The following is a 26,827-nucleotide window of genomic DNA, read 5'->3' as shown; positions in this document are numbered from 1 at the left end:
AACTAAACCAAACCAGATGGAATAGCATGCCGCTGCAAGATGCTGTGGTAGCCATGCTGGTTCAGTATGCCTTCAATTTTGAATAAATCCCCAATAGTGTCACCAGCAAAGCACCTCCTCCTCCATACTTCACGGTGGGAACCAGGCATGTAGAGTCCATCCGTTCACCTTTTCTGCGTCGCACAAAGACACGGTGGTTGGAACCAAAGATCTCAAATTTGGACTCATCAGACCAAAGCACAGAAACTGGTCTAATGTCCATTCCTTGGGTTCTTTAGCCCAAACAAGTCTCTTCTGCTTGTTGCCTGTCCTTAGCAGTGGTTTCCTAGCAGCTATTTTACCATGAAGGCCTGTTGCACAAAGTCTCCTCTTAAGGCTAAGTTTACACGTACCGGAACTCTCGCGGAAATTACCGCGAGAATTCCGGAATTCCATTCCGCGGGAAAATCGCATTTTAAATTCCCGCGATTTTCCCACGGAAAAACTAGCGTTTTGCAAGCGTACTTAGCTTGCAGAATGCTAGCGTTTTCCAAGCGATCTGTAGCATCGCTTGGAGAACTGATTGACAGGTTGGTCACACTCGTCAAACAGTGTTTGACAACCGTGACCAACTTTTTACTACTGAAGCCGCCTATGCAGCATCAGTAGTAAAAGATAAAATGCAAAAAAAAAAAAAAAAAAAATGGTGTTATTCTTACCTTCCGAGGTCCCGCGCAGCCGTTCCCAGTAATCCTTTGCGAAAATGGCCGCGATGACGTCCGTTCTCACGGGATCGCGATGTCGCGCGAATGACCGCGAGACTTCGCGATCCTGCGAGAAAGGACGCCATCGCGGGCATTTTCGCAAAAGATTACTGGGAACGAGAGCGTGGAGAGAGGTGGGAAGGCTGCGCGGGACGTCAGAAGGTAAGAATAACAATATTTTTTATTTTAAATTCTATTTTTTTTTACAGGGATATGGTACCCAAAGCCCGGAGGACAGTCTCCTCTCCTCCGGACCGTGGGTACCATCCGCAAATGTTCTGCTTACTTTTCGCATGGTGTGCACAGCCACATGCGAGAAGTAAGCGGAACAATGCATTCCTATGGGTGCGGGATCGCCGCGATTCCACAAAATTAATGAGCTTGCTGCGGTTTTTACCGCAAAGCGATTCCGCCGCGGTAAAAACCGCAGCATTAGCACAGCATTGCGGAATCCCATAGGAATGCATGGAATGCTTATTTTTCGCGTTTTCGCGGTTAAAACCGCCGCGGAAACGCAAAAAAATGCAACGTGTGAACTCAGCCTAACAGTTGTTGTAGAGATGTGTCTGCTGCTAGAACTGTGTGGCATTGACCTGGTCTCTAATCTGAGCTTGATGGTTTTTGCCACTGCACTTGGGGACACTTTCAAAGTTTTCCCAATTTTTTGGACCAACCGTATATACTTGCGTATAAGCCGAGATTTTCAGCCCAATTTTTGGGGCTGAAAGTCCCCCTCTCGGCTTATATGCGAGTCATACCGGGGGTCGGCCGGGGAGGGGGAGTGGAGGTTGTCGGAGATCATATTCACCTCTCCTGGCATGTCTCTGAAGCCCCCCCGTGCTTGTTCCATGTTCTCGGCGCGCTGTTCTTCCTTTCAGCGGTCACGTGGTACTGCTCATTAAACTCATGAATATGCGCATATACGTGAGTTTAATGAGCGGTACCACGTGACCGCAGAAAGAACGGCACCAAGAACATGGAACAAGCACGGGGGGGCTACAGAGACATGCCAGGAGAGGCGAGTATGACGGGGGGAGCCATATTCACTTGTCCCCCGTTCCACGTCGCTCTGCTGTCTTGCGTCCTCTGGCAGTGACGTTCAGGTCAGAGGGCGCCATGACGTAGTTAGCACGCACCCTCTGCCTGGTCACTGCAGAGCCGGCAACGCTGATGAGCAGCAGCGACGAGGTGAGTATATAGTTTGTTTGTTTTTTATTTTTTTTAATAGAGGCAGAGGCAGCTTTCACTACCTGTGCAATATGACAATATGACAGTGCACCAGTCACTGTACAGCATTATAAGGGGCCACCCATCACTGTGCAGCATTATAAGGGGCCACCCATCACTGTGCAGCATTATAAGGGGCCACCAATCACTGTGCAGCATTATAAGGGGCATATGTTATTATGGAGCATGTTATAGGGCCACCATTATTCACTGTGCTGCATTATTTGAGGCACATTTTTGTATGGAGCATCTTATGGAACCCATCATGAACTTTATGGAGCATTATATGGGGCCATCATGAACATTATGGAGCATTATATGAGGCGTATTTTGTATGAGCATCTTATGGGGCACATCATGAACTTTATGGAGCATTATACGAGGCGTATTTTGTATGGAGCATTTATGGGGCACATCATGAACTTTATGGAGCATTATATGGGGCTCATGATTCAATCTGGAGCCCCCTTGCTTTGCCCAAGCATTGCTGAGTAGAATCATAGAATCGTAGAGTTGGAAGGGACCTCCTGGGCCATCTGGTCCAACCCCCTGCTCAAAGCAGGATTCGCTAAATCATCCCAGTCAGATGTCTGTCCAGCCTCTGTTTGCAGACTTCCATTGAAGGAGAACTCACCACTTCTCGTGGCAGCCTGTTCCACTCATTGATCACTCTGTCAAAAAGTTTTTTCTAATATCTAATCTGTGTCTCCTCCCATTCAGTTTCATCCCATTGCTTCTAGTCTTTCCTTGTGCAAATGAGAATAAAGTTGATCCTTCTACAATGTGACAGCCCTTTAGATATTTGTAGACAGCTATTAAGTCTCCTCTCAGTCTTCTCTTTTGCAAACTAAACATTCCCAAATCCTGCAACCTTTCCTCATAAGACAGGGTTTGCAGACCGGTCACCATTCTGGTCGCTCTTTTCTGAACTTGCTCCAGTTTGTTGATGTCTTTTTTAAAATGTGGTGCCCAAAACTGGACACAATATTCCAGATGAGGTCTGACCAAAGAGGAGTAGAGGGAAATAATGACTTCACGTGATCTAGACTGTATGCTTCTGTTAATACATCCTAGAATTGCATTTGCCTTTTTTGCTGCTGCATCACACTGTTGACTCATATTCAGTCTGTGATCTATTAGTATACCCAAGTCTTTTTCACATGTGCTGTCACTTAGCCCTATTCCTCCCATTCTATATATGCTTTTTTCATTTTTATTGCCCAGATTTAGTACTTTGCATTTCTCCCTGTTAAAAACCATTCTGTTAGTTGCTGCCCACTTCTCCAGTTTATTTAAATCTTTTTGAATCCTCTCTCTCTCTTCTCTAGTATTAGCTATCCCTCCTAGCTTTGTGTCATCAGCAAATTTAAGCAGTTTACCCTCAATTCCTTCATCTAAATCGTTGATAAAGATGTTGAACAATACAGGGCCCAGGACAGAGCCCTGTGGTACCCCACTTGAGACATTCTTCCAACTGGATGTGCAGCCATTTATGACCACTCTTTGGGTCCGATCACTAAGCCAGTTATGAATCCACCTAACAGTTGCCTTGTCCATTCCATACTTAGTCATTTTTTCAATAAGGATTGTATGAGAGACTTTGTCAAATGCTTTGCTGAAGTCAAGATATACTATATCTACAGCATTTCCTTGATCCACCCAATCAGTGATACCGTCATAGAAGGAAATTAAGTTAGTCTGACATGACTTATTAGTTACAAACCCATGCTGACTCTGTTTAATCACTTCATTCTTATCCAGGTATTGACATACATGTTGTTTAATAATTTGTTCAAAGATCTTTCCTGGTATAGAAGTCAGACTCACCGGCCTATAGTTGCCTGGGTCCACCTTCTTCCCCTTTTTGAAGATAGGAACAACATTTGCTCTTCTCCAGTCTTCTGGCACTTCTCCTGTTCTCCAAGAATTTTCAAAGATTATGGAGAGGGGTTCAAAAATTTCTTCTGCTATCTCCTTCAGTACTCTGGGGTGTAATTCATCTGGACCTGGAGACTTGAATTCATTTAGGTTAGCTAAGTGTTTCCTCACTATCTTTCTGTTTATAGATATCCTGGATTCTTCTATTCCCTTAATAGGACAGTGAGTAACAGTTGATGTTACATTTCCTTTCTGAGAGAAAACAGATGCAAAATAGGAATTTAAAAGTTCAGCCTTCTCAACATCCTGTCTTACCATTTCATCATTTTCATCCTGTAAAAATCCTATAGCATCTTTGACTTTTCTTTTACTTTTGACATATCCCCAAAATCCTTTATTATTTCTTTTGACATCTCTTGCAAGCCTCAATTCATTTTCAGCTTTAGAAAATCTGCTTTGTGCCCTGCAGGTTCTGCAGACAGCATAATATTCTTCTTTAGATATGCCTCCCTCTTTCCATTTTATAAACATTTTTTTCTTCCTTTTTAGCATGTGCTTAAGTTCTGTGTTCATCCATCCTGGTTTCCTTAAATGCTTCCTATTCTTCCCTCTTTTCGGAATTGTTAACAACTGTGCTTTGAGAATTTCATTTTTCAAGATTTCCCATCCTTCCTGGACATTTTTGTCCTTAAGGATATCCAGCCATTGGATCCCTCCAATTCTCTTTCTGAATCCCTTAAAATCTGCCTTTCTGAAATCTAACTTTGACGTCTGAGTCTTCACAGGTCTTCCTCCTCTAGTTATCCAAAATTCTAAAATAGCATGGTCGCTACCTCCTAGGGTCCCAGCCACTTTTACCTCCTCAACCATTTCCTCCCTGTTTCTAAGGATTAGATCCAAGGTAGCAGTTCCCCTTGTTTTTTCCCTTACCTTTTGGAAGATAAAGTTGTCAGCAAGAGAGGATAAGAATTTCCTTGACCTGTTAGTTTTGCCTGAGCGAGATTCCCAACAAATGTCTGGATAGTTGAAATCTCCCATGACAACTATGTCATATTTTTTGGAGAACTTGGCCATTTGATGCATAAAGAGTTCATCCATATCTTCAGCTTGCACAGGCGGCCTGTAGTAAATGCCTACAATGGTGTCCTTTACATTGTTCTGTCCTTGTATTCTTACCCAAACAGTTTCCACAGAACTCCCAGTCTCTGAAGCTTCAATCTCTGTGCAGATATACGCGTTTCTAACATACAATGCGACACCCCCTCCTCGTTTATCAAGTCTGTTTCTTGCAAATAAGTTGTATCCTTCTAGTCTTGTATTCCAATCATGTGTATTGTCCCACCAAGTTTCAGTGATTCCAATGACATCATATTTCTTTTCATGTGTTAGTAGTTCCAATTCTCCTTGTTTGTTGCCCATGCTTTGTGCATTAGTATAGAAACATTTTAGTTTGTGATTGGTTTCTCTTTCTCCAATATTTTTATTAATTAGATTCTTTCATCTTTGTTCTTCCTTTCCACTTCTAATAGCAGAGTTCTCAATAGCATTTGTCAGGTGTATGGCTTTTTCTGGTCTTTTGCTTCCCTTCCCATGTTGTTCTAGTTTAAAGGGAAGGTGCCATCCAAAAAAATTTTTTTCAGCAATTGAAAAAAATGTAAAGAATTAATGTTTACATTTTCTTAAAAAATATTATCATTTGTTTTTAATTTTGCAAAATATGAAAAATAATTTTAAAAAGTTTGGCATTTCCACTTGTTAACACTAGGGGGAGCAGCTACTGAAATCTGGCACAAAAACCTATGACATCTAGGGACACAGTGAGCAGCCATTTTGATGGGGCCTGCAAAGTTACTGACTGTCTTTGCATGTAAAGTCTGGATCAGAACGGCCATCAATCAGCCTGATCCAGACTTTGCAGGCAAAGACGCCATTCCCCTCCTCAGATCCTGTCCTGGCGATGTGTGAAAGCGAGGCGACAGGCGCAGTCCGGGGTGACGCTGGGAAGCAGGATGGGGGAAATGTAGCCATACAGTAACGATAAAAATGAGACCCCTCTCTTCACTGCCTCACCAGCCCTCCCCTGACTGCACCTATTACCCCTGACCCATGTGCAGGGGCTCAGCCAGAACCACGCTAGAATGGGTCCCCTTTCACCAGATAATACTGCCATAGTGTTCTCACATAATACCGCCATATAGATCATACACAATACCGCCATATAGATCTTACACAATACCACCATGTAGATCTCACACAAAACCAGCAGGGTGACAGCAGCACAGAGTATTTCAGGAGAGCAGTATCACACGGGATAGGATTAGATACACGGCTCAGCAGTCAGTATCACACAAGAGAGGATTAGATACGCAGCTCAGCAGTCAGTATTACACAGGATAGGATTAGATACATGGCTCAGCAGTCAGTATCACACAGGATAGGGTTAGATACACGGCTCAGCAGTCAGTATTACACAGGATAGGATTAGATACATGGCTCAGCAGTCAGTATTACACAGGATAGGATTAGATACATGGCTCAGCAGTCAGTATCACACAGGATAGGATTAGATACACGGCTCAGCAGTCAGTATCACACAGGATAGGGTTAGATACACGGCTCAGCAGTCAGTATTACACAGGAGAGGATTAGATGCACGGCTCAGCAGACAGTATCACACGGGATAGGGTTAGATACACGGCTCAGCAGTCAGTATCACACGGGATAGGATTAGATACACAGCTCAGCAGACAGCATCACACAATAGGATTAGATACACGGCTCAGCAGTCAGTATTACACAGGATAGGATTAGATACACAGCTCAGCAGTCAGTATCACACAGGATAGGATTAGATACATGGCTCAGCAGTCAGTATGACACAGGATAGGGTTAGATACACGGCTCAGCAGTCAGTATCACACAGGATAGGGTTAGATACACGGCTCAGCAGTCAGTATCACACAGGATAGGGTTAGATACACGGCTCAGCAGTCAGTATCACACAGGAGAGGATTAGATACATAGCTCAGCTGTCAGTATCACACAGGATAGGGTTAGATACATGGCTCAGCAGTCAGTATTACACAGGAGAGGATTAGATACATAGCTCAGCTGTCAGTATCACACAGGATAGGGTTAGATACACGGCTCAGCAGTATTACACAGGAGAGGATTAGATACATAGCTCAGCTGTCAGTATCACACAGGATAGGGTTAGATACACGGCTCAGCAGTCAGTATTACACAGGAGAGGATTAGATACATAGCTCAGCTGTCAGTATCACACAGGATAGGGTTAGATACACGGCTCAGCAGTCAGTATTACACAGGAGAGGATTAGATGCACGGCTCAGCAGTCAGTATCACACAGGATAGGATTAGATACATGGCTCAGCAGACAGCATCACACAAGAGGATTAGATACACGGGTCAGCAGTCAGTATCACACAGGATAGGATTAGATACACGGCTCAGCAGGCAGTATCACACAGGATAGGATTAGATACACGGCTCAGCAGTCAGTATCACACGGGATAGGATTAGATGCACGGCTCAGCAGACAGTATCACACAGGAGAGGATTAGATACACGGCTCAGCAGTCAGTATCACACAGGATAGGATTAGATACACGGCTCAGCAGGCAGTATCACACGAGACAGTATTACAGATATGCCCACACTGGTGAAACTTCCAGCCCCCCCCCCCCATACACTAGACTATGGGCTGTATAAGTCACTATCCTCCTCAGACAGCCATAAAAGCTCTCATAAAAGGGAAGGTGTCAGATTACCGGAGATCACTGGGGCTGTGAGTGAGGAGGCGGAGACAAAGCAGAAGAACACAGTAGAGCAGGAAGCACAGGGCCGAGCCTGGAGTAGCAGGACAGAGGAGCATAGAAGAAAGTCACCCGCACTCACCACTCTCCATCCTCCGGCTCCAGTGAGCGCTTCTCTCCTCTGCTGACCACCTTCTCCATATCTTCAGCCTCTCCTCACAACACAGGACCTGTTATGCCACAAGTGGTTCTGTGATAGAGGGTAAGTGGAGCTCAGCAGATAGCACTGGGCTACAGTAAAATGGCGCCCAGCCACACCTACAGCAGTGAATGGTGCAGCCCACAGGGGCGTGCCCAGTTCACTGCTAATGAGGCTGCAATGTGGGGTCGGGAGCCGACCGCAGTCTCCTATGTGCAGGGACGGCCATATTTGCAGACTGTATGAGTCCTCCACAGATCTGCAAATCAAGATGGCAGCGCCCAGTGGCTACATTAAAACATTATTACAAACAAACCATAAATCCTGGTTAGTACAACATTTGCTGAAACAACATGTTTTGTTACTTACTATTTTTTTGCAAATTATATAAAATTGCGGCACCTTCCCTTTAAAGCTCTCCTTACAAGTGTAGCAAGGCGACTTCCAAATACATGCTTTCCAGTCTTCGTAAGGTGCACCCCATCTCTAGCAAGTAGTCCATGGTATAAGTAGTTCACTCCGTGATCCAGAAATCCAAATAGTTGCTGACGGCACCATCGACGTAGCCAGTTGTTCACCAGTATACGTACTGGTATACCGTATCTCTGGTCTTGGTTATACAATACGTACCGTATTTTGAGAATTTAATCGCTATGGTATGGATTTCTTTTTTAAAGTCTTTTTTTTTATCCCATTAGAAATGGATCCCAATACTTCTAATCCTGGACAAAACAAAAACGCAGATCATACGAAGCTGCTTTCAAACTTAAGGTTGTGTCAAGAGCAGAAGAAAGCAATAACAGTATTGCAAGTAGGGAATTTTGTGTTAACGAAAAGCAAGTGAGGGAGTGGCGGAAAATGAAAGCGGACTTGGAAAAGACTCCAAAAGCAAAAAAAGCTCAACGTGGTTCGAAGGAGTCATATGAGGCTCTAGAGACCGAATTGCATAAATGGGTTATGAAGTGTCGTCAAAATGGTTACTGCGTAACACGAATTGGGAATTTGCTTACGTGCCCTTCAAATGGCTAAAGAAGACCAATATAAAAGCACCAGGAATTGAAAATTTTGTTGCATCAGCAGGATGGTGTACCCGCTTCATGAATAGATTTGGCTTATGTTTGCGGCAAAGAACAAAGATTCCACAGAAGTTGCCAAAAGACCTTGATGAAAAAGTGATTTCATTCCATTCATTCATCATAAAACAAAGAAGGATCCATAGCTATGACCTGGGGGATATTGGAAATATGGATGAAACACCTATGACTTGATCTTCCAAGCAACAGAACTGTGGCAAATATGGGAGACAAAACTATTTTACTCAGAACCACAGGAAATGAAAAAAAATCATTTCACAGTCATTCTTTCATGTTTGGCTAAAGGAACTAAGCTGTGGCCTGTCATTTTTAAAAGAAAAACCTTGCCTAAAAAGGTGAAATTTCCACCACGAGATACAGTGCATGCTCATATTAAAGGCTAGATGGATGAAGATGGAACCAAATAATGGCTGGAAGAAATTTGGAATGGATGACCAGGAGCAGCCTTAAAGAAAAAACTATAATTGCTAGTTTGGTTTGGGATATGTTCAGAGCCCACACATCTGATGACATAAAAAAATTGGAAAAGTCTTCTCATGTTACTTTGGCGGTTATTCCAGGCGGACTTACATCTGTATTGCAGCCCCTAGATGTGTTTAAATAAACCTTTCAAAGACCTTGTGCGGAGGATGTGGCATGAACGGATTCTATCTGGTCAAGCCCGACTGACAAAACTTGGAAATCTGATGAAGCCGGACATAGAATTAATAGCAAAGTGGGTTCGTGATGCATGGGAAGAGATTCCAGAGGACATGGTGCAACGCGCCTTCAAGAAATGTGGCATTAGTAATGCTATGAATGGCAGTGAAGATAGCGCTTTGTATGAAGCTGACAGCAGTGACGATGATGATCAACTCAGTGATGATGACAATGTCTATGCTGATAACCTCTTACAAACTGAAGCTCTGTTTGGACATACAGATGAGGAATCCAGTGACTTTGAAGGATTTTAAATTTTTTGTGTTTTAGATTGAGCGAAGGTTTTAGTACTTTTAAAGTTATTGTTGTTACCATAATGTTTTTGTTGACCCTCTTTTCCACTTAGGGTACGTGCACACGCTGCGGAATCCGCTGCGGATTAATCCGCACGGATTTTGCAAAAACCGCAGATAATCCGCAGGTCCAAAGACCTGCGGATTATCTGCGGTTTTGCCTGCGGTTTGGTCCTGCGGATTCACTATCTCCACAATGGTGGAGATAGGAACCCGCAGCGGTTTCCGCAGAAAGAATTGACATGCAATTCTTTCTGCGGATTCAAAACCGCAGCAAATCCGCGCGGTTTTTTCCGCAGCGTCGGCACAGCGGTTTTTTTTTTCCCATTCAAATGAATGGTACTGTACACCGCAGCTAAAACTGCTGCGGAATCCGCAGCGTGTGCACACAGCCTTACAGTGCTTGTTTAACGTTATTCTCTTAAATAAAAATTCAAAAACCATTTAACTTACTAATGTCTCAATTTTACTTTTATTCGTATCTATTTTTATTTTTGAAATTTACCAGTAACTTTGGCATTTTCCACCCTAGGCTTATACGCGAGTCAATAAGTTTTTTGTGACAAAATTAGGGGGGGGGGGGGGGGGTCGGCTTATACAGGCCGGCTTATACACAAGTATATACGGTACTGACCTTCATTTCTTAAAGTAATGATGGCCACTCGTTTTTCTTTACTTAGAATTTGTATTATGGCAAGAAAAATGCAGCTAACAGTCTATTCAGTAGGACTATCAGCTGTGTATCCACCAGACTTCTGCACAACACAACTGATGGTCCCAGCCCCATTTATAAGGCAAGAAATCCCACGTATTAAACCTGACAGGGCACACCTGTGATGTGAAAACCTTCTCCGGTGACTACCTCTTGAAGCTCATCAAGAGAATGCCAAGAGTGTGCAAAGCAGTAATCAAAGCAAAAGGTGGCTACTTTGAAGAACCTAGAATATAAGACATATTTTCAGTGGTTTCACACTTTTTTTTGTTAATTCTATAATTCCACATGTGTTAATGCATAGTGTTGATGCCTTCAGAGTGAATCTACAATTTTCATAGCCATGAAAATAAAGAAAACTCTTTGAATGAGAAGGTGTGTCCAAACTCTTGGTAGGTATGTATGTATGTATGTATGTATGTATGTATGTATGTATGTATGCACACACATATACAAAAAAACCTGACCAGCACCTCCTAAGTGTGAATAGCAAGCTGCAGTGCAGCTGCAGTGACTGCAAAACATATATGAAAAAGACACAGCAGCACCCTGTGAATGCCAAGACATATGTCAATGGAAATAACTTCCAAATGCTCTGTCCCTCAGCAAGATGTACTTACCAAAGCCAAGGTTCTTAGCGCATGATTTGGCCAATTCATGTGTGCCCGTCCACCGCGGCAAGGTGACACTTCTCGGATGGGTCCTGTCTAAACCCTTCCATATCCTACTGTATATGCCACTTTCTGGTTAAAAAAAAACCTACTATAATGGACAAACAAGTAGAAATGGTTGAGAACACCTGCAAGTTAATGGGAGGAGTGCAAGTGTCAGAGCAGAGGGAGTCACACCCCCAAAATAGCTATACAAAAAAACCTGACCAGCACATCCTAAGTGTGAATAGGTGTAAGCTGCAGTGACTGCAAAACATATATGAAAAAGACACAGCAGCACCCTGCACTTGCACTCCTCCCATTAACCTGCAGGTGTTCTCAACCATTTCTACTTGCCCATTCAAACTGGAGGCTTGCAGCCCAGGAGAGACGTTTGTCCATTATAGTAGGTTTTTTTAACCTGAAAGTGGCATATACAGTAGGATATGGAAAGGTTTAGACAGGACCCGTCAGAGAAGTGTCACCTTGCCGCGGTTGACGGGCTCACATGAATTGGCGAAATTTATGCGCTAAGAACCTTCGCTTTTGTAAGTACATCTTGCTGAGGGACAGAGCATTTGGAAGTTGTTATTTCCATTGACATCATATGTCTTGGCATTCACAGGGTGCTGCTGTTTCTATATATTATATATATATATGCCTTAAATTGTCCATCAGCCACTTCCGTCTGGATGTCCCCGAATCCCACAATCCACTGCGCCGCACCGGAAATACGCCGACCGCCATTTTGGAACACCCGAGTGATGTCGCTCGGATCCAGGATGCAGCTGTGATCCCGAACGCCGCTGCGATCCCGATGGCCGCTGGGATCCCAGCTGCCGCTCGGATCCAGGACACAGCTGCGATCCCAAACGCCGCTGCGATAACGACTGTGGCTGGGATCCCAGCTGCTGCTCGGATCCATGCCACTGCTGGGATCACAGCTGCCGCTCGGATCCAGGCTGCCGCTGCGATCCCGGCCGCTGCTTGGATCCAGGCCGCCGCTGCGATCCCGGCCGCTGCTTGGATCCAGGCCGCCTCTGCGATCATGAGGTTGTGAAAGGGGTGTAATGAAGGGGGTATAATGTGAGGGTGTAATAAGGGGGGAGTAATGAGAGGGATGCCGCCGCCGGACCCCCGCCAGGACCCACTGCCTGACTACACGCGCCGGATCCCGACGCTGCCTGCCCACCGACCTCCGTGCAGTCACAGCTGGCAGGAAAGACCGCGGCTTGAGGCATGTGCTGGAGATTGGGTGCGGCCACCCTCTGATTGCAAAACACTGTCTTTCCTACCGGTTGTGACTGCACAGAAGTGCAGCGCGATGTTACTGCCCTCCCGATGCGATAGCATCGGGCACACACCAAGTGTGTATATATATATATATATATATATATATATATATATATATATACACTCACTGGCCACTTTATTAGGTACACCTGTCCAACTGTGTGTTAAGACTTAATTTCTAATCAGCCAATCACATGGCGGCAACTCAGTGCATTTAGGCATGTAGACATGGTCAAGACAATCTCCTGCAGTTCAAACCGAGCATCAGTATGGGGAAGAAAGGTGATTTGAGTGCCTTTGAACGTGGCATGATTGTTGGTGCCAGAAGGGCTGGTCTGAGAATTTCAGAAACTGCTGATCTACTGGGATTTTCACGCACAACCATCTCTAGGGTTTACAGAGAATGGTCCGAAAAAGAAAAAAAATCCAGTGAGCGGCAGTTCTGTGGCCAGAAATGCCATGTTGATGCCAGAGGTCAGAGGAGAATGGGCAGACTGGTTCGAGCTGATAGAAAGGCAACAGTGACTCAAATTGCCACCCGTTACAACCAAGGTAGGCAGAAGAGCATCTCTGAACGCACAGTGCGTCGAACTTTGAGGCAGATGGGCTACAGCAGCAGAAGACCACACTGGGTACCACTCCTCTCAGCTAAGAACAGGAAACTGAGGCTACAATTTGCACAAGCTCATCGAAATTGGACAGTAGAAGATTGGAAAAACGTTGCCTGGTCTGATGAGTCTCGATTTCTGCTGCGACATTCGGATGGTAGGGTCAGAATTTGGCGTAAACAACATGAAAGCATGGATCCATCCTGCCTTGTATCAACGGTTCAGGCTGGTGGTGGTGGTGTCATGGTGTGGGGAATTTTTTCTGGGCACTCTTTGGGCCCCTTGGTACCAATTGAGCATCATTGCAACGCCACAGCCTACCTGAGTATTGTTGCTGACCATGTCCATCCCTTTATGACCACAATGTACCCAACATCTGATGGCTACTTTCAGCAGGATAATGCGCCATGTCATAAAGCTCGAATCATCTCAGATTGGTTTCTTGAACATGACAATGAGTTTACTGTACTCAAATGGCCTCCTCAGTCACCAGATCTCAATCCAATAGAGCATCTTTGGGATGTGGTGGAACGGGAGATTCGCATCAGGGATGTGCAGCCGACAAATCTGCGCCAACTGTGTGATGCCATCATGTCTATATGGTCCAAAATCTCTGAGGAATGCTTCCAGCACCTTGTTGAATCTCTGCCACGAAGAATCTAGGCAGTTCTGAAGGCAAAAGGGGGTCCAACCCCTTACTAGCATGGTGTACCTAATAAAGTGGCCAGTGAGTGTATATATATAGCTCCTGGAAGCTGTTCCACGTCATATAAGGTATTTACCCATATCACTATGTGATCGTTGTGCTGTGTAAGGAAAACTCCTCCCCTGCTACTTTACTTGTACAATATTGTGGCTATTACATGCAAAATACTGTACTTATCTTATTATGGACATTGATTTCTAGCATGGGATATATTATATGTACCTTCGTGTGGATACTTACCTATAGCATGTAATATTCTGCACTTACTTTATTGTGGACACATCTCTTTATAGGCATACCCACCCTGGGCAAGTTTTCTTGATGCTGGGATCATTCAGTTTCCATCTTTTAGCCCTATTTTGTCTGTAGAATTTTATTATATGTTTAATAAAGATGTCAGTACATTTTCGGACTTTATGACTGCCTGTCCCTCTTGTTTTTTTGACTAAAGTAATGCAGTTATCCATATTTGTTCTATATTATGGTGGCTTTATGGGATATTTTTATCTTTTGGATTTACATTGATTGTTTCCACCCATAATGTTCATTAGAATTCTCTTATATTCAAGTGTCTATAATATAGTCAGATACAACGGACGGCAGTCGAATGGCATCCGTATGCCGGCATACAACGGACAGCAGTCGGGTGGCATCCGTGTGGTGGCCGAGTTTTTTCAGACCCATACACTTGCACTGAAGAGTTTGGATGAAAAATGGATGTATCTAGAGATGTATTTTTGTTTTTCATCCACAAAGCCTGCAAAAACAGAGGACATGTGCCCCATAAACTATAGTTGGTATGTGTTTTGCAAAAACCATGGCTAGAACATGTACAGGAAACATTGATGTCTGAATGCTACGTTTGAGGCCCAGTTTGTATCGAGGTAGCATCAAGTTCTCAGTATTACACATCCTATGCTCTCACAATGTCACCCCAATGGTGGCTCCAATATCCCCCTACTGATTCAGGCTTGTACAGAAAAGATGGAGGACACATTGGATAGCACCGGGTCTTGCTAGCTCTGGTAATGTGGCACCTCCGTTCCCAGTATCATCCTCTAAGACACGCTGGGTGCACTTTGGGGAGCAAGTAATGCATAACATTTGTTCTCTTGCCGATCTGCTCACCTGACCTGATTGACGAGCCGTTCCTACATACGTGGCCCCATAGATGAACCACTTCTGTAGAGTACGATGCACAGATCCAATGATCATCAGTGCACAGGAGAACACAACTATATAGTAACAGAGGAAAAACCGCTGGCAACTGCAACGTGTGAACGCCCCGACGACTGATGGGGAGTATACAAAAGCTGCAACCTGCAGGGCGGCACCTGGGCATTAGCCTCTGGTCAGTGCAGGGCACAGGTTATGGCACCATAGGCAAGCAGCTATCACCACTAGAGATGAGCAAATTTGATCAGGTCAGGGTTTATTCGGCAAGCTATAGCACTTACCGAATAAGACGCAGAGGAAACCCGGCGTCCTGGATTGCTCCGGCTGATCAGCTGTTCAGCTCCGCAACTGCATGTGTCGCGGCTTTGTGACAATCACGACACATGCATGGATGACCTGTTTGTTGGGCTCTCCATGCATGGGTCATGACTGATCAGCCGGAGCAATCCACGAAGCTGGGTTCTCTCTGCATATTATACGGTAAGCGCTTTAGTTTACCGAATAAGCCCTGACCTGATCAAATTCGCTCATTTCTAATCACCACCACAGGCCGGCAGCCATCACCACTGTGGAGACACAGCATTGTATTATAATTAACCAGACATCTATTTTAAGCAAACCAAGAAGAATTTAAGCATTCCTTCCTGGCTGGTCAAGAAAACAGACTTTTGTTTGTGTAAGCCTGGAATATTGACACGTAAGCTGATATTTGATATTACATAGTGTTCTCTTATCCTTGATGACTAGTGATATGCTAATTATACATTGGGTAGCCAAGATAGTTTGTTGATTTTTAAAAGAGAGAAGTAAAATCTATGCAAATAAATTACATAATCAAACGAGGTGACTTGGTCGTCACCATTCTTCCCCTTATCTGTGATGCTGGAATGAAGGACATTTATTAAGAATAAAAATAGGTTACATGCCTCGGTATACACAGAGAGAAAAACAGATACTGAGAGAGAGAGACAGAGATTCTGCCAAGACTTGCAAACATCCAAGGGATCCTACAGGACTGCTGCCAATACATCATGGCTCCATTACGAGGGACATGGATCTATCGTTGTACAGAAAACAGTCTAAAGGTTCTCGGCCCCAGCTGGAAGAATACAGATCTGCTCCACTGACCATCATTGAACCATAGATATGCTTGGAGAAAGCCAGAATTGGGACCCGCCAGTCACCTGGTTCCATGGAGATGTTCAGAGAAGCCAGGTTGTGATCCTCAGGTCAACTGGCCTTGTACCTCAATGGACTGTTACACTTGTTGTTACCTCCTCTCTGTGGGAGTGCCACAGGTGGGGTACCAAACCATGGGAGCTCTGAAGTAACAGCTACCATTATCCCATTTGTTGGGACTGTTCCATGTGTTATCTGCCTGATTTGTGGTTCAATAAAGTATTGCCACACGGTTTTACCCTCACCCTGCGTTGTCTGGGTAGCATAATGCTCATGTTAAAGGAAGAGCGGGCGTTCAGTGGGACGATCCCTGGTCCATGCAGTTTAGGCTAGCGAACTGGGGTGCCCGCTGAACCCCCATGCCTCCACAACCACCACAGGCCGGCAGCTATCACCACCATCGACAGAGGCTGGCAGCTATCGCCACAGGCCGGCAGCTGTCAGCACAGGCCGGCAGCTGTCACCACCGTCGCCACAGGCCGGCAGCTGTCAGCACCGTCGCCACAGGCCGGCAGCTGTCAGCACCGTCGCCACAGGCCGGCAGCTGTCAGCACCGTCGCCACAGGCCGGCAGCACCGTCGCCACAGGCCGGCAGCTGTCAGCACCGTCGCCACAGGCCGGCAGCTGTCACCACCGTCGCCACAGGCCGGCAGCTGTCAGCACCGTCGCCACAGGCCGGCAGCTGTCAGCACCGTCGCCACAGGCCGGCAGCTGTCACCACCGTCGCCACAGGCCGGCAGCTGTCACCACCGTCGCCACAGGCCGGCAGCTGTCACCACCGTCGCCACAGGCCGGCAGCTGTCACCACCGTCGCCACAGGCCGGCAGCTGTCAGCACCGTCGCCACAGGCCGGCAGCTGTCAGCACCGTCGCCACAGGCCGGCAGCTGTCACCACCGTCGCCACAGGCCGGCAGCTGTCACCACCGTCGCCACAGGCCGGCAGCTGTCAGCACCGTCGCCACAGGCCGGCAGCTGTCAGCACCGTCGCCACAGGCCGGCAGCACCGTCGCCACAGGCCGGCAGCTGTCAGCACCGTCGCCACAGGCCGGCAGCTGTCAGCACCGTCGCCACAGGCCGGCAGCTGTCACCACAGGCCGGCAGCTGTCAGCACCGTCGCCACAGGCCGGCAGCTGTCAGCACCGTCGCCACAGGCCGGCAGCATATAAAGCAGCAGCCCAATGGCTGACCTGTCTGTGGTGGTGCAGGCTGCCAGCCTGTGGTGATGGTGTTGGTAGAGTGCACGGAGAGGCCTCACTAGGAAAACCCCCTTTATTCCGCTAATAAGACCCCGGGTGTATAAACACGGATATCCGACGGTCCACAGGAATCAGAGTCGCCGCCACTCACCGGAAACCACCGAGGCCCCTCCGCCGTCACCGCGCTCTCTCCTCGGCTTTCCTGCCACTTCCAGTCACATGACACCAGAGCCGGGGAAGGGAGCACACAGCGATGAGAGGAAGAAGAAACACATTCAAAACCAGAAAACTTTATTCATCCGCGCGCACAATGACACCGAGGACAAGTGAGACTGTGTGCTCTGCCCCAGTATCATGCAGCGCTATCACTGATGGGGGATTAACCCCTTCCCAACCGCAGACAATCTTCATGTTTTGTTCTTTCATGTTTTCCTCCTGCCATAAATGTTTTCTTTCCCGCGTGTCTCTTGTTGCAGGGCAGGTTGTAGCATTTAACGACACCGTTGATGAGGTGAAATAAGAGTGCAGTTCTGCTGCTGCTTTTTGGGTTCCGTTCTTGGTGCTGGCCTTGTGACCTACATGGTGGCGCAGTTCAGGACTGTGGTCGTTCCCCATCAGTGGTGCCGCGGCGGCGTTCCATTGCTTTTCATCACATATTTTAGGGCGGTGCGTCTCCAGATAGTAGGCGGCTATGGCCTGTTTCACACTTCAGTTTTTTTGTGGCAGTTAAAATCCGCCAAAATGGTGGAAAAAAAATGGTCCGTCCAGGCATCTTGGCGGATGGAAAAAAATTGACGGATCCGCAAAAACCAGATCCAATGGATGGCCATCCGTCAAGATCCGCCGGTAATGCAAATCAATGTGGAAAAAAACGGATCCGCCAAAAAAATGGCGAATCTGTTTTTTGCAAAAACAGCGGATTTTGACTGATGGTTAAAAACTGAAGTGTGAAACAGGCCTAAGGGATTACTGTGCAGTATGATATCCTGATGGAGCAGAGCCTGACGGACACGGCGATGCCACATATATGTACTCAGAAAAGGAGGCTGGCTCACACCTCTGGACTTTTATACTTTTGCTATTTTATTTTTCTGTTTCTTACTCCCCTTAGGCGACTTTCACTCTTCAGGCTTTTTGAAAACGGCGCCCTGCGGCGAAAATTTGTAAAACCGGATCCGGCGATGTGTCTCGCCAGATCCGTTTTTTTTTCCCATTGACTTACATTGGTGCCTCATGGACACGCGGCGCGTCCGACTTTTGCCGGATCCGTCAAAAAGTGACGGTGCGGCGTCTGGAAAAAACATTACATGTAACGTTTTTTGCCTGCGGCTCAAAACCAGATGATGCCGGATCATGCGGCTTTTTGTATAATGGAAGCCTATGAGTGCCGGATCGGGCGTCCGGTGCATGTGTTTTCCACATTTTATGCTGGATCCGGCGATGCGACGGGGCACTGCAGGACGCAGGATTCAAAAAGCCTGAAGTGTGAACCTAGCCTTAGGGAACGCAATACCTGCAGTCATTCCATCGCTTGTTCCATATACTGCAATGTTTCGATATTAGGGTCTGTGCACACGTTGCGCATTCTGCTGTGGATTTTTCAACGCAGATTTTGATAAATCCACAGGTAAAATGACCTGTGTTTTACCTGCAGATTTTCTGCGGTTTTCTCCTGCGTTTTTACACCTGCGGATTTCGATAATCGAAGAGGTGTAAAAACGCTGCGGAATCCGCACAAAGGATTGACATGCTGTGGATTCAAAACCGTAGCAAATCTGCATGGAATAATCCGCAGCATGTGCACAGCGTTTTTTGTTTTACATAGAATATAATGGTACTGTACACCGCAGGAGAATCTGCTGCGGATCCGCAGGGCCAAATCCGCAACGTGTGCACATACCCTTAGAAAATCCTGCGCTTCACACGAGAGGACCAAGATGGCAGCCACGGAGCTTACAGCAGGCCTCGGCAGCCACGACAACGCATGGAGTCCTACGTAGGGAAGGGTTAAAGAAGATGTCCATTTTTCAGTTCAGAATTGCTGAACACAATATCACAGACATGTTCCTGTTCACTCGTGGAGGAGGCTGAGAAGCCGAGCTCCCTCCACACGTGTAATAAATAGCTGACATCTGTCTGTAAAGTAGTTCCCCACTACTGGGACAACCCCTTATCAATCGCCATATTTCTCCCAGTAAAATTCTGCCGCTATACTCACCGGTGCAGGATCCTGCAGTGTCGGCTCTGACTTTCACTGGACATTGTTGTGTCTCATGATCCCTGCAGCCGGTCAGCAGTCGCTTCGCCGTCCCTTCCTTCAGAAGTAATCGACATCCGGAGGCATTGAGAATAGAGATGAGCGAAGCCGAAGTGTAAAATTCGAGGGTGATACCAGACACCCAGTGCTGAACTCTGAACAAGGACTTCTCCCAGAAGAGAAAGAGAGACTTTTGCAGCCCCCTCTCCCTTACTATGACCTTTTTACAGTACCATTGACTTCTATTCGGGTAGAGTTCTGGTGACCGAACCAAAACATTGGACTAAAGTTTGGTCGAACCTGAATATCCACGAGTGCTCATCCCTAATTGAGAGCAGCTGCAGCACTGACATCTTCCAGGTGTCAATTGTGTTTGAAGGAGAGATCAGTGAAGCGGCCAATGACTGGCAGCAGGGATAGCGAGACATAACAATGTCCCTCGAGAATCCGCTGCTCTGACACCGAAGGTGGATGTAAGGGTACGTTCCCACGTTCAGGATTTGCTACGGTTTTGATGCTGTGTATTTATTTATGCAGCGTCAAAACCGCAGTGGCCAGCTGAGACAGCATAGTGGATGGGATTTCTAGAAATCCTATGCCCTCTGTGCACCTGCGGATCACCCGGGGACACTGACATGCGGTGCGTCTTTCCAGACCGCAGTATGTCAATTTGTCTTGCGGAGACGCTAGTCTCTGTAGCAGAAATTTCCACAATAGAGTATATTGGATGTGGTAAATCCACATGGTTCACTGAACACGTGCAGACTTATTTGTGTGATTAGAACGCAGCATTTTGGACACAGCAAAAATATGCTGCATCCAAAACTCTGCTGCTTACTGATTGGGGGCACATAGCCTATGGGCGGGTGCAAGACGGACATAGAATAATCCAAGATAATCGGGCCAATTATTCAAATAAATATTAATCACAAATAGCCGCAGGCAGATTGGGGTCCCTAACTAAAGACTCTAAACTAAAATATAATTTTTATTTTAAATTATTAATACTGGAATGATTGCACTACCTTATTAAGAGAACATCATGCAATGAATAGGAAAAACCAGTATGCAATGTAGAGCCTATTGTAATCATAGATTCAGTGAGTTCAGGACAAAACTTCTAACTAATTTCTAAGCTTTATTACGGCCACGGACCGTCACTATACTGCAGACTCCTACTCTAATGTTCTATGATTTCTATCATTGCATATCACTGCACTTGTTAAATAAAAATAGTCATCTGCTAGCCTCCTGTTGTGAATTCTCTTATTTCTGAGTCGGGGCTCCCTCTGGTGGTTACTGTGGGTAGTGGAGCTGGCCGGATTGACAGAGGTCTGCCACCTGACGATGATGATTGGAAATCTGGGGTTACTGATTGGGAGCATTTAAGTAAGCAGGTGATTAGTTCTTCCTGTGCATTCTGAGGTCTGCTGTCTCCTGCCTGATCCTGCATTTTTCAGTTAAATTGTCTATTTGCTAATCCTTTGCATCTGATCTGGTTTTGCCTCTTTCTGCTTTGCTGTGCGGGTCCAGCGTGCTCCCTGCTGGGGCTATGCTGGACCCCAATCCATATGTTACAGCTTGTGTCAGTTTGTTCAGTCCTCTGTTATATTAGTCTATTTTGCTTTGCTGCCAGTTTACACCAGAATGCTGATATAGTGGGGGAGAGGTCGTGAGACCTCAGTGTTTATTGGACATCAGACGTGTTGGATTTTTTAGGGTTTTTGCGTAATTGCAGACAGTGTCTTTGTTATGAGTGGCAGAAGACACTAAATAAAAAATAAATAAAGTGCCTTCGCCACTCGGGGTCCACCGTGTGGTGGATGGAATAACCGCTGCTAAAAGAGGCAGAGCACTAAGGCAGTAATGTGCACAGGGTTTTCGTTGCACCCAGTGCACTGAAGCAAAACTGTTATATGCACAGAGTTGCAAACAAAAGCATAAATAACGCTGAGTCTGTACAGGGTCACAGACTTCCAGCGATGCAAATACGGTATTAAAGGTCACAGAAGTAGCCTTAAACACCAGGACTACTCCTTCTAGACCTACCGTAAAAATAGGATGCGGAACGCCGCAACTGTGAACGCCCGACAGGCTGCAACCGCAGCGTGAACTGAGCCGCAGAGAAAGCACCGCTATGCTGCAAGCGCGATGCAGGACGCTAGCTGCTGGCAAAGATGAAGCTTGAGCGTGCTGGCGCTAATACTGGCTGATGCCCAAACACTCACACAGACGTATTATCAGAGGGAAGGGGTTCTTAATAAGTCAGTCACCAGTCCAAGCATGCATCACCATACATACAGCAGCCGTATGAAAATACTAGCGCGTGGCGGAACGGACATGCGCACTTTTTATAGCGTACGGGACCTGCCGGAAATCTCCAGCTCTCCAAAAGGAGCCAATAGGATCCGGAGCAGGACCTGAGCACCTGACTCCTGAACTCCAATGGGCGCTCGTCCCGTGAGCATGCTCAGAAGATGGCACAAAGGACTTAGCCTCTGGAGATAAATGTGAGAATCTGGATTCCTGCATAGGCATGGTAGAAACCAGATTCCTAACTGTCTTTCCTTTCCTATCCTATCTAGACAGTTTGGGCACCATCATTTGCTCAGTCTATTTTCTGCCTGTGTTTGTCCCTCATCTGGTCTCACCGACAATACAGTATATGTTTGGGGGCTGTCTATTTCTTTGGGGTTCTACTCTGGGGCAGTTTAGATTTCACCTTTCTTGCTTTAGGCCTAATTAGTTTTCCGGCTGTGTCGAGGCGTCTAGGGCATCGTAGGTACGCTTCATGGCTACTGTTAGTTGTGTTGTTAGGATTAGGGGTCTGCAATTCGCTAACTGACCAACCTTTCTGGTTTCCTGGTGGCCTAGCCTATTCCTGCCATCCTCCTCGGTGACCTGTTCATAACAGAATCACCAGCCTTACTGTAGACTCTAGGGTACTCTAAAGAAGGAAAGAATTGTTATATAAAAAAAATTCTGACACTTTTTTTTTTTTTTTTCCTCTTTTTCTCTGGGGCCGTATGAGGATTTATTCGCTAATGGAGACTAAGCAATTGTCCGATCGTGTTGAGCAGCTCGCTGCTGAAGTGCGGGGAATTTCTGCCTATCTCGCTTAATCATCTGCTGTAGAACCAAAGATCCCTACTCCTGATGTGTTTTCTGGGGATTGGTCTAAATTTTTGAATTTTAAGAATAATTGTAAACTATTTTTTGCTTTGAAACCTAACTCATCGGGGAGCTCTGTGCAGCAGGTTAAAATTGTCATCTCCCTGCTGAGCGGCGATCCCCAGGATTGAGCTTTTTCTTTGACACCCGGAAATCCTATTCTGGCTAATGTGGATGTGTTTTTTCAAGCCCTGGGGTTGTTGTATGATGAACCTAATGCTATTGATCAAGCTGAGAAAACCTTATTGGCATTGAACCAGGGTCAGGATTCTGCAGAGTCATATTGTCAAAAATTCCGAAAGTGGGCGGTCCTTACTAAATGGAATGATGATGCCCTAGCAGCTCTCTTTCGGAAGGGTCTGGCAGAAACCGTAAAAGATGTTATGGTGGGATTTCCTGTCCCTTCTGGTCTTGACGACTCTATGTCATCGGCCATTCAGATTGATTGACGTTTACGTGAACGTAAAACTACACGAGAGGCGGTGCCGCCTTTTGAACGAACTTCTGAACCCATGCAATGTGATAGGGTTCTGTCTAGGGTGCAACGTCAAGAGTTTAGAAGGCATAATAAGTTGTGGTTTTTTTTGTGGGGACGCCTCTCATACTGTTTCTTTCTGCCCTAAAAGAGAAAAGCGTTTTGCTCACGCATTTGCAGTGGGCAGTGTACAGCCTAAGTTCCTTTTGGCGGTTACCTTGATCTGCTCCTTGTTTCCGCTAAGGCTTTTGTTGATTCAGGAGCAGCTTTGAATCTGATGGATTTGCCAAACGTTGTGGTTTTCCCATGGTACCCCTGCGGACTCTTATCCTTTTGAGGGGTATTGATGCTACTCCTTTGGCAGAGAATAAACCCCAGTTTTGGACCCAGGTGATATTGCGCCCCGGACCACCAAGAGAATTGTACATTTTTGGTGTTGCACAATTTGCATGATATTATTGTACTGGGTTTTCCTTGGTTGCAAACCCATAATCCTGTTTTGGATTGGAAATCTGTGTCTGTGGTGAGTTGGGGCTGTTGGTGTGCTCTTAGTGACACTCCTGTTTTCTCCACCTCTCCCAGTCTCATGATATTCCTGACTATTTGGCTGATTTTTCTGATGTATTTGGTGAGAGTAAGTCCGTGTCTTTGCCTCCTCATAGGAGTTATGACTGTGCAATTGAGTTAATGCCCGGCTGTAAATTTCCCAAGGGTCGGCTTTTCAACTTATCAGTACCTGAACATGACGCAATGCGATCAAGGAGTCGTTGGAGAAAGGTCATATCAGACCATCCTCTTCACCTTTAGGTGCTAGGGTTTTTTTTGTGGCCAAGAAAGATGGCTCATTAAGGCCATGTATTGACTATCGTTCCCTTAACAAAATCACTGTCAAAATATCAGTACCCGTTACCCCTGATTTCTGATTTATTTTCCAGAGTTAAAAGTGCCAGTTGGTTTACCAAGCTTGACCTCAGGGGGGCGTATAATCTTATTCGCATCAAGCACGGGGATGAATGGAAGACGACGTTAATACCCCGGAGGGACATTTTGAGTACCTGGTGATGCCTTTTGGGTTCACTAATGCCCCTTCCGTCTTCCAATCTTTTATGAACGATATTTTACGGGACTTTCTGGATAAGTTTTTGATCATTTATCTGGATGATATTTTGATCTTTTCCAGTGATTGGGATTCTCATGTGGAACATGTCCGGACTGTTTTCCGGATTTTGAGGGAAAATAGTCTGTATGTTAAGGGATCGAAATGTCTCTTTGGTGTACAGAGGATTTCGTTTTTGGGATTCATTTTGTCCCCGTCTGCTATTGAAATGGACCCGGCCAAGGTACAGGCCATTTATGATTGGGTTCAGCCCGCTTCTCTGAAGGCTCTCCAGAAGTTTTTGGGTTTTTTGGGTTTTGCTAATTTCTACCGTAAATTTATTAGTAATTTTTCTGGTATTGTTAAACCACTGACGGATTTGACCAAAAAGGGTGCTGATGTGGTGATTTGGTCTCCAGAGCCAGTCTCTGCATTTCAGGAGCTTAAGCGGAGATTCACTTCTGCTCCGGTTCTACGGCAACCTGATGTTTCACTCCCATTTCAGGTGGAGATAGATACTTCTGAGATTGGTGCAGGAGCCGTTTTGTCCCAAAGAATCATAGAATCGTAGACTTGGAAGGGACCTCCTGGGCCATCTGGTCCAACCCCCTGTGCAAAAGCAGAATTCGCTAAATCATCCCAGACAGATGTCTGTCCAGCCTCTGTTTGAAGACTTCTATTGAAGGAGAACTCACCACCTCTCGTGGCAGCCTGTTCCATTCATTGATCACTCTAACTGTCAAAAAGTTTTTTCTAATACCTAATCTGTGTCTCCTCCCATTCAGTTTCATTCCATTGCATCTAGTCTTTCCTTGTGCTAATGAGAATAAAGATGATCCTTCTACAATGTGACAGCCCTTGAGATATTTGTAGACAGCTATTAAGTCTCCTCTCAGTCTTCTCTTCTGCAAGCTAAACATTCCCAAATCTTGCAATCTTTCCTCATAAGACAGGGTTTGCAGACCGGTCACCATTCTGGTCGCTCTTTTCTGAACTTGCACCAGTTTGTTGATGTCTTTTTTAAAATGTGGTGCCCAAAACTGGACATACTATTCCAGATGAGGTCTGACCAAAGGGGAGTAGAGGGCAATAATGACTTCACATGATCTAGACTGTATGCTTCTGTTAATACATCCTAGAATTGTATTTGCCTTTTTTGCTGCTGCATCACACTGCTGACTCATATTCAGCCTGTGATCTATTAGTATACCCAAGTCTTTTTCACATGTGCTGTTGTTTAGCCCTATTCCTCCCATTCTGTATATGCGTTTTTCATTTTTATTGCCCAGATGTAGTACTTTGCATTTTTCCCTGTTAAAGACCATTCTGTTAGTTGCTGCCCACTGCTCCAGTTTATTTATATCTTTTTGAATTCTCTCTCTCTCTCTTCTCTAGTATTAGCTATCCCTCCTAGCTTTGTGTCATCAGCAAATTTAATCAGTTTACCCTCAATTCCTTCATCTAAATCGTTAATAAAGATGTTGAACAATACAGGGCCCAGGACAAAGCCCTGTGGTACCCCACTTGAGACCTTCTTCCAACTGGATGTGCAGCCATTTACGACCACTCTTTGGGTCCGATCACGAAGCCAGTTATGAATCCACCTAACAGTTGCCTTGTCCATTCCATACTTAGCCATTTTTTCAATAAGGATTGTGTGAGATACTTTGTCAAATGCTTTGCTGAAGTCAAGATATACTATATCTACAGCATTTCCCTGATCCACCCAATCAATGATTCTGTCATAGAAGGAAATTAAGTTAGTCTGACATGACTTATTAGTTATAAACCCATGCTGACTCTGTTTAATCACTTCATTCTTATCCAGGTACTGACATACATGTTGTTTAATGATTTGTTCAAAGATCTTTCTTGGTATAGAAGTCAGACTCACTGGCCTATAGTTGCCTGTTTCCAAGTTCTTCCCATTTTTGAAGATAGGAACAACATTTGCTCTTCTCCAGTCTTCTGGGACTTCTCCTGTTCTCCAAGAATTTTAAAAGATTATGGAGAGGGGTTCAAAAATTTCCTCTGCTATTTCCTTCAGTAAACACACTATGATGGCCACAAAATGAGCTCACCACAAAGAAGCGATCCACAAAGTTATATAAAAAAATTATTTTTATTAACAAAATCATGTACATTAAAAGGGCCACATACCCATAATTACAAAAATAACCCAAGAATGGGACTACAGCATATATTTCACTAATGTGTTGCATAGGTAAGAATATGCGTTGATATTATGAGGGTACATCCCATATCAATCCATAGCACAACATCTTATATCTATATGTAAAATAAATCCACTAGTGCTAAAAATTAGCATCTATTACCAAAAATATTATCCTTATTTGCACAGTGGAACACCCTCAGAACATCATCATATATAATTGAAC

At 45.4% G+C, this 26,827-nt stretch overlaps 1 protein-coding gene across 5 annotated transcripts in view; it reads right to left on the bottom strand.

The window, feature by feature from the left end:
* EXOC1 (exocyst complex component 1) overlaps positions 1 to 17,713 on the bottom strand; it is a 139,592-nt gene extending 121,879 nt beyond the window's left edge. For all 5 annotated transcript variants that reach the window (XM_073583566.1, XM_073583568.1, XM_073583567.1 and 2 more), the window contains exon 1: positions 17,581 to 17,713. The gene's annotated coding sequence lies outside the window, so the exon portion shown is untranslated. The remainder of the gene's footprint in view (positions 1 to 17,580) is intronic.
* Between the last annotated feature and the right edge of the window lie 9,114 nt (positions 17,714 to 26,827).

Source organism: Dendrobates tinctorius, unplaced genomic scaffold, assembly GCF_039654945.1.
Source record: "Dendrobates tinctorius isolate UK_male_01 unplaced genomic scaffold, ASM3965494v1 ptg000079l, whole genome shotgun sequence".
NCBI lineage: Eukaryota > Metazoa > Chordata > Amphibia > Anura > Dendrobatidae > Dendrobates > Dendrobates tinctorius.
The sequence above is the reverse complement of the archived record's forward strand: the minus strand, read 5'-3'. Positions and strand labels throughout refer to the sequence as shown.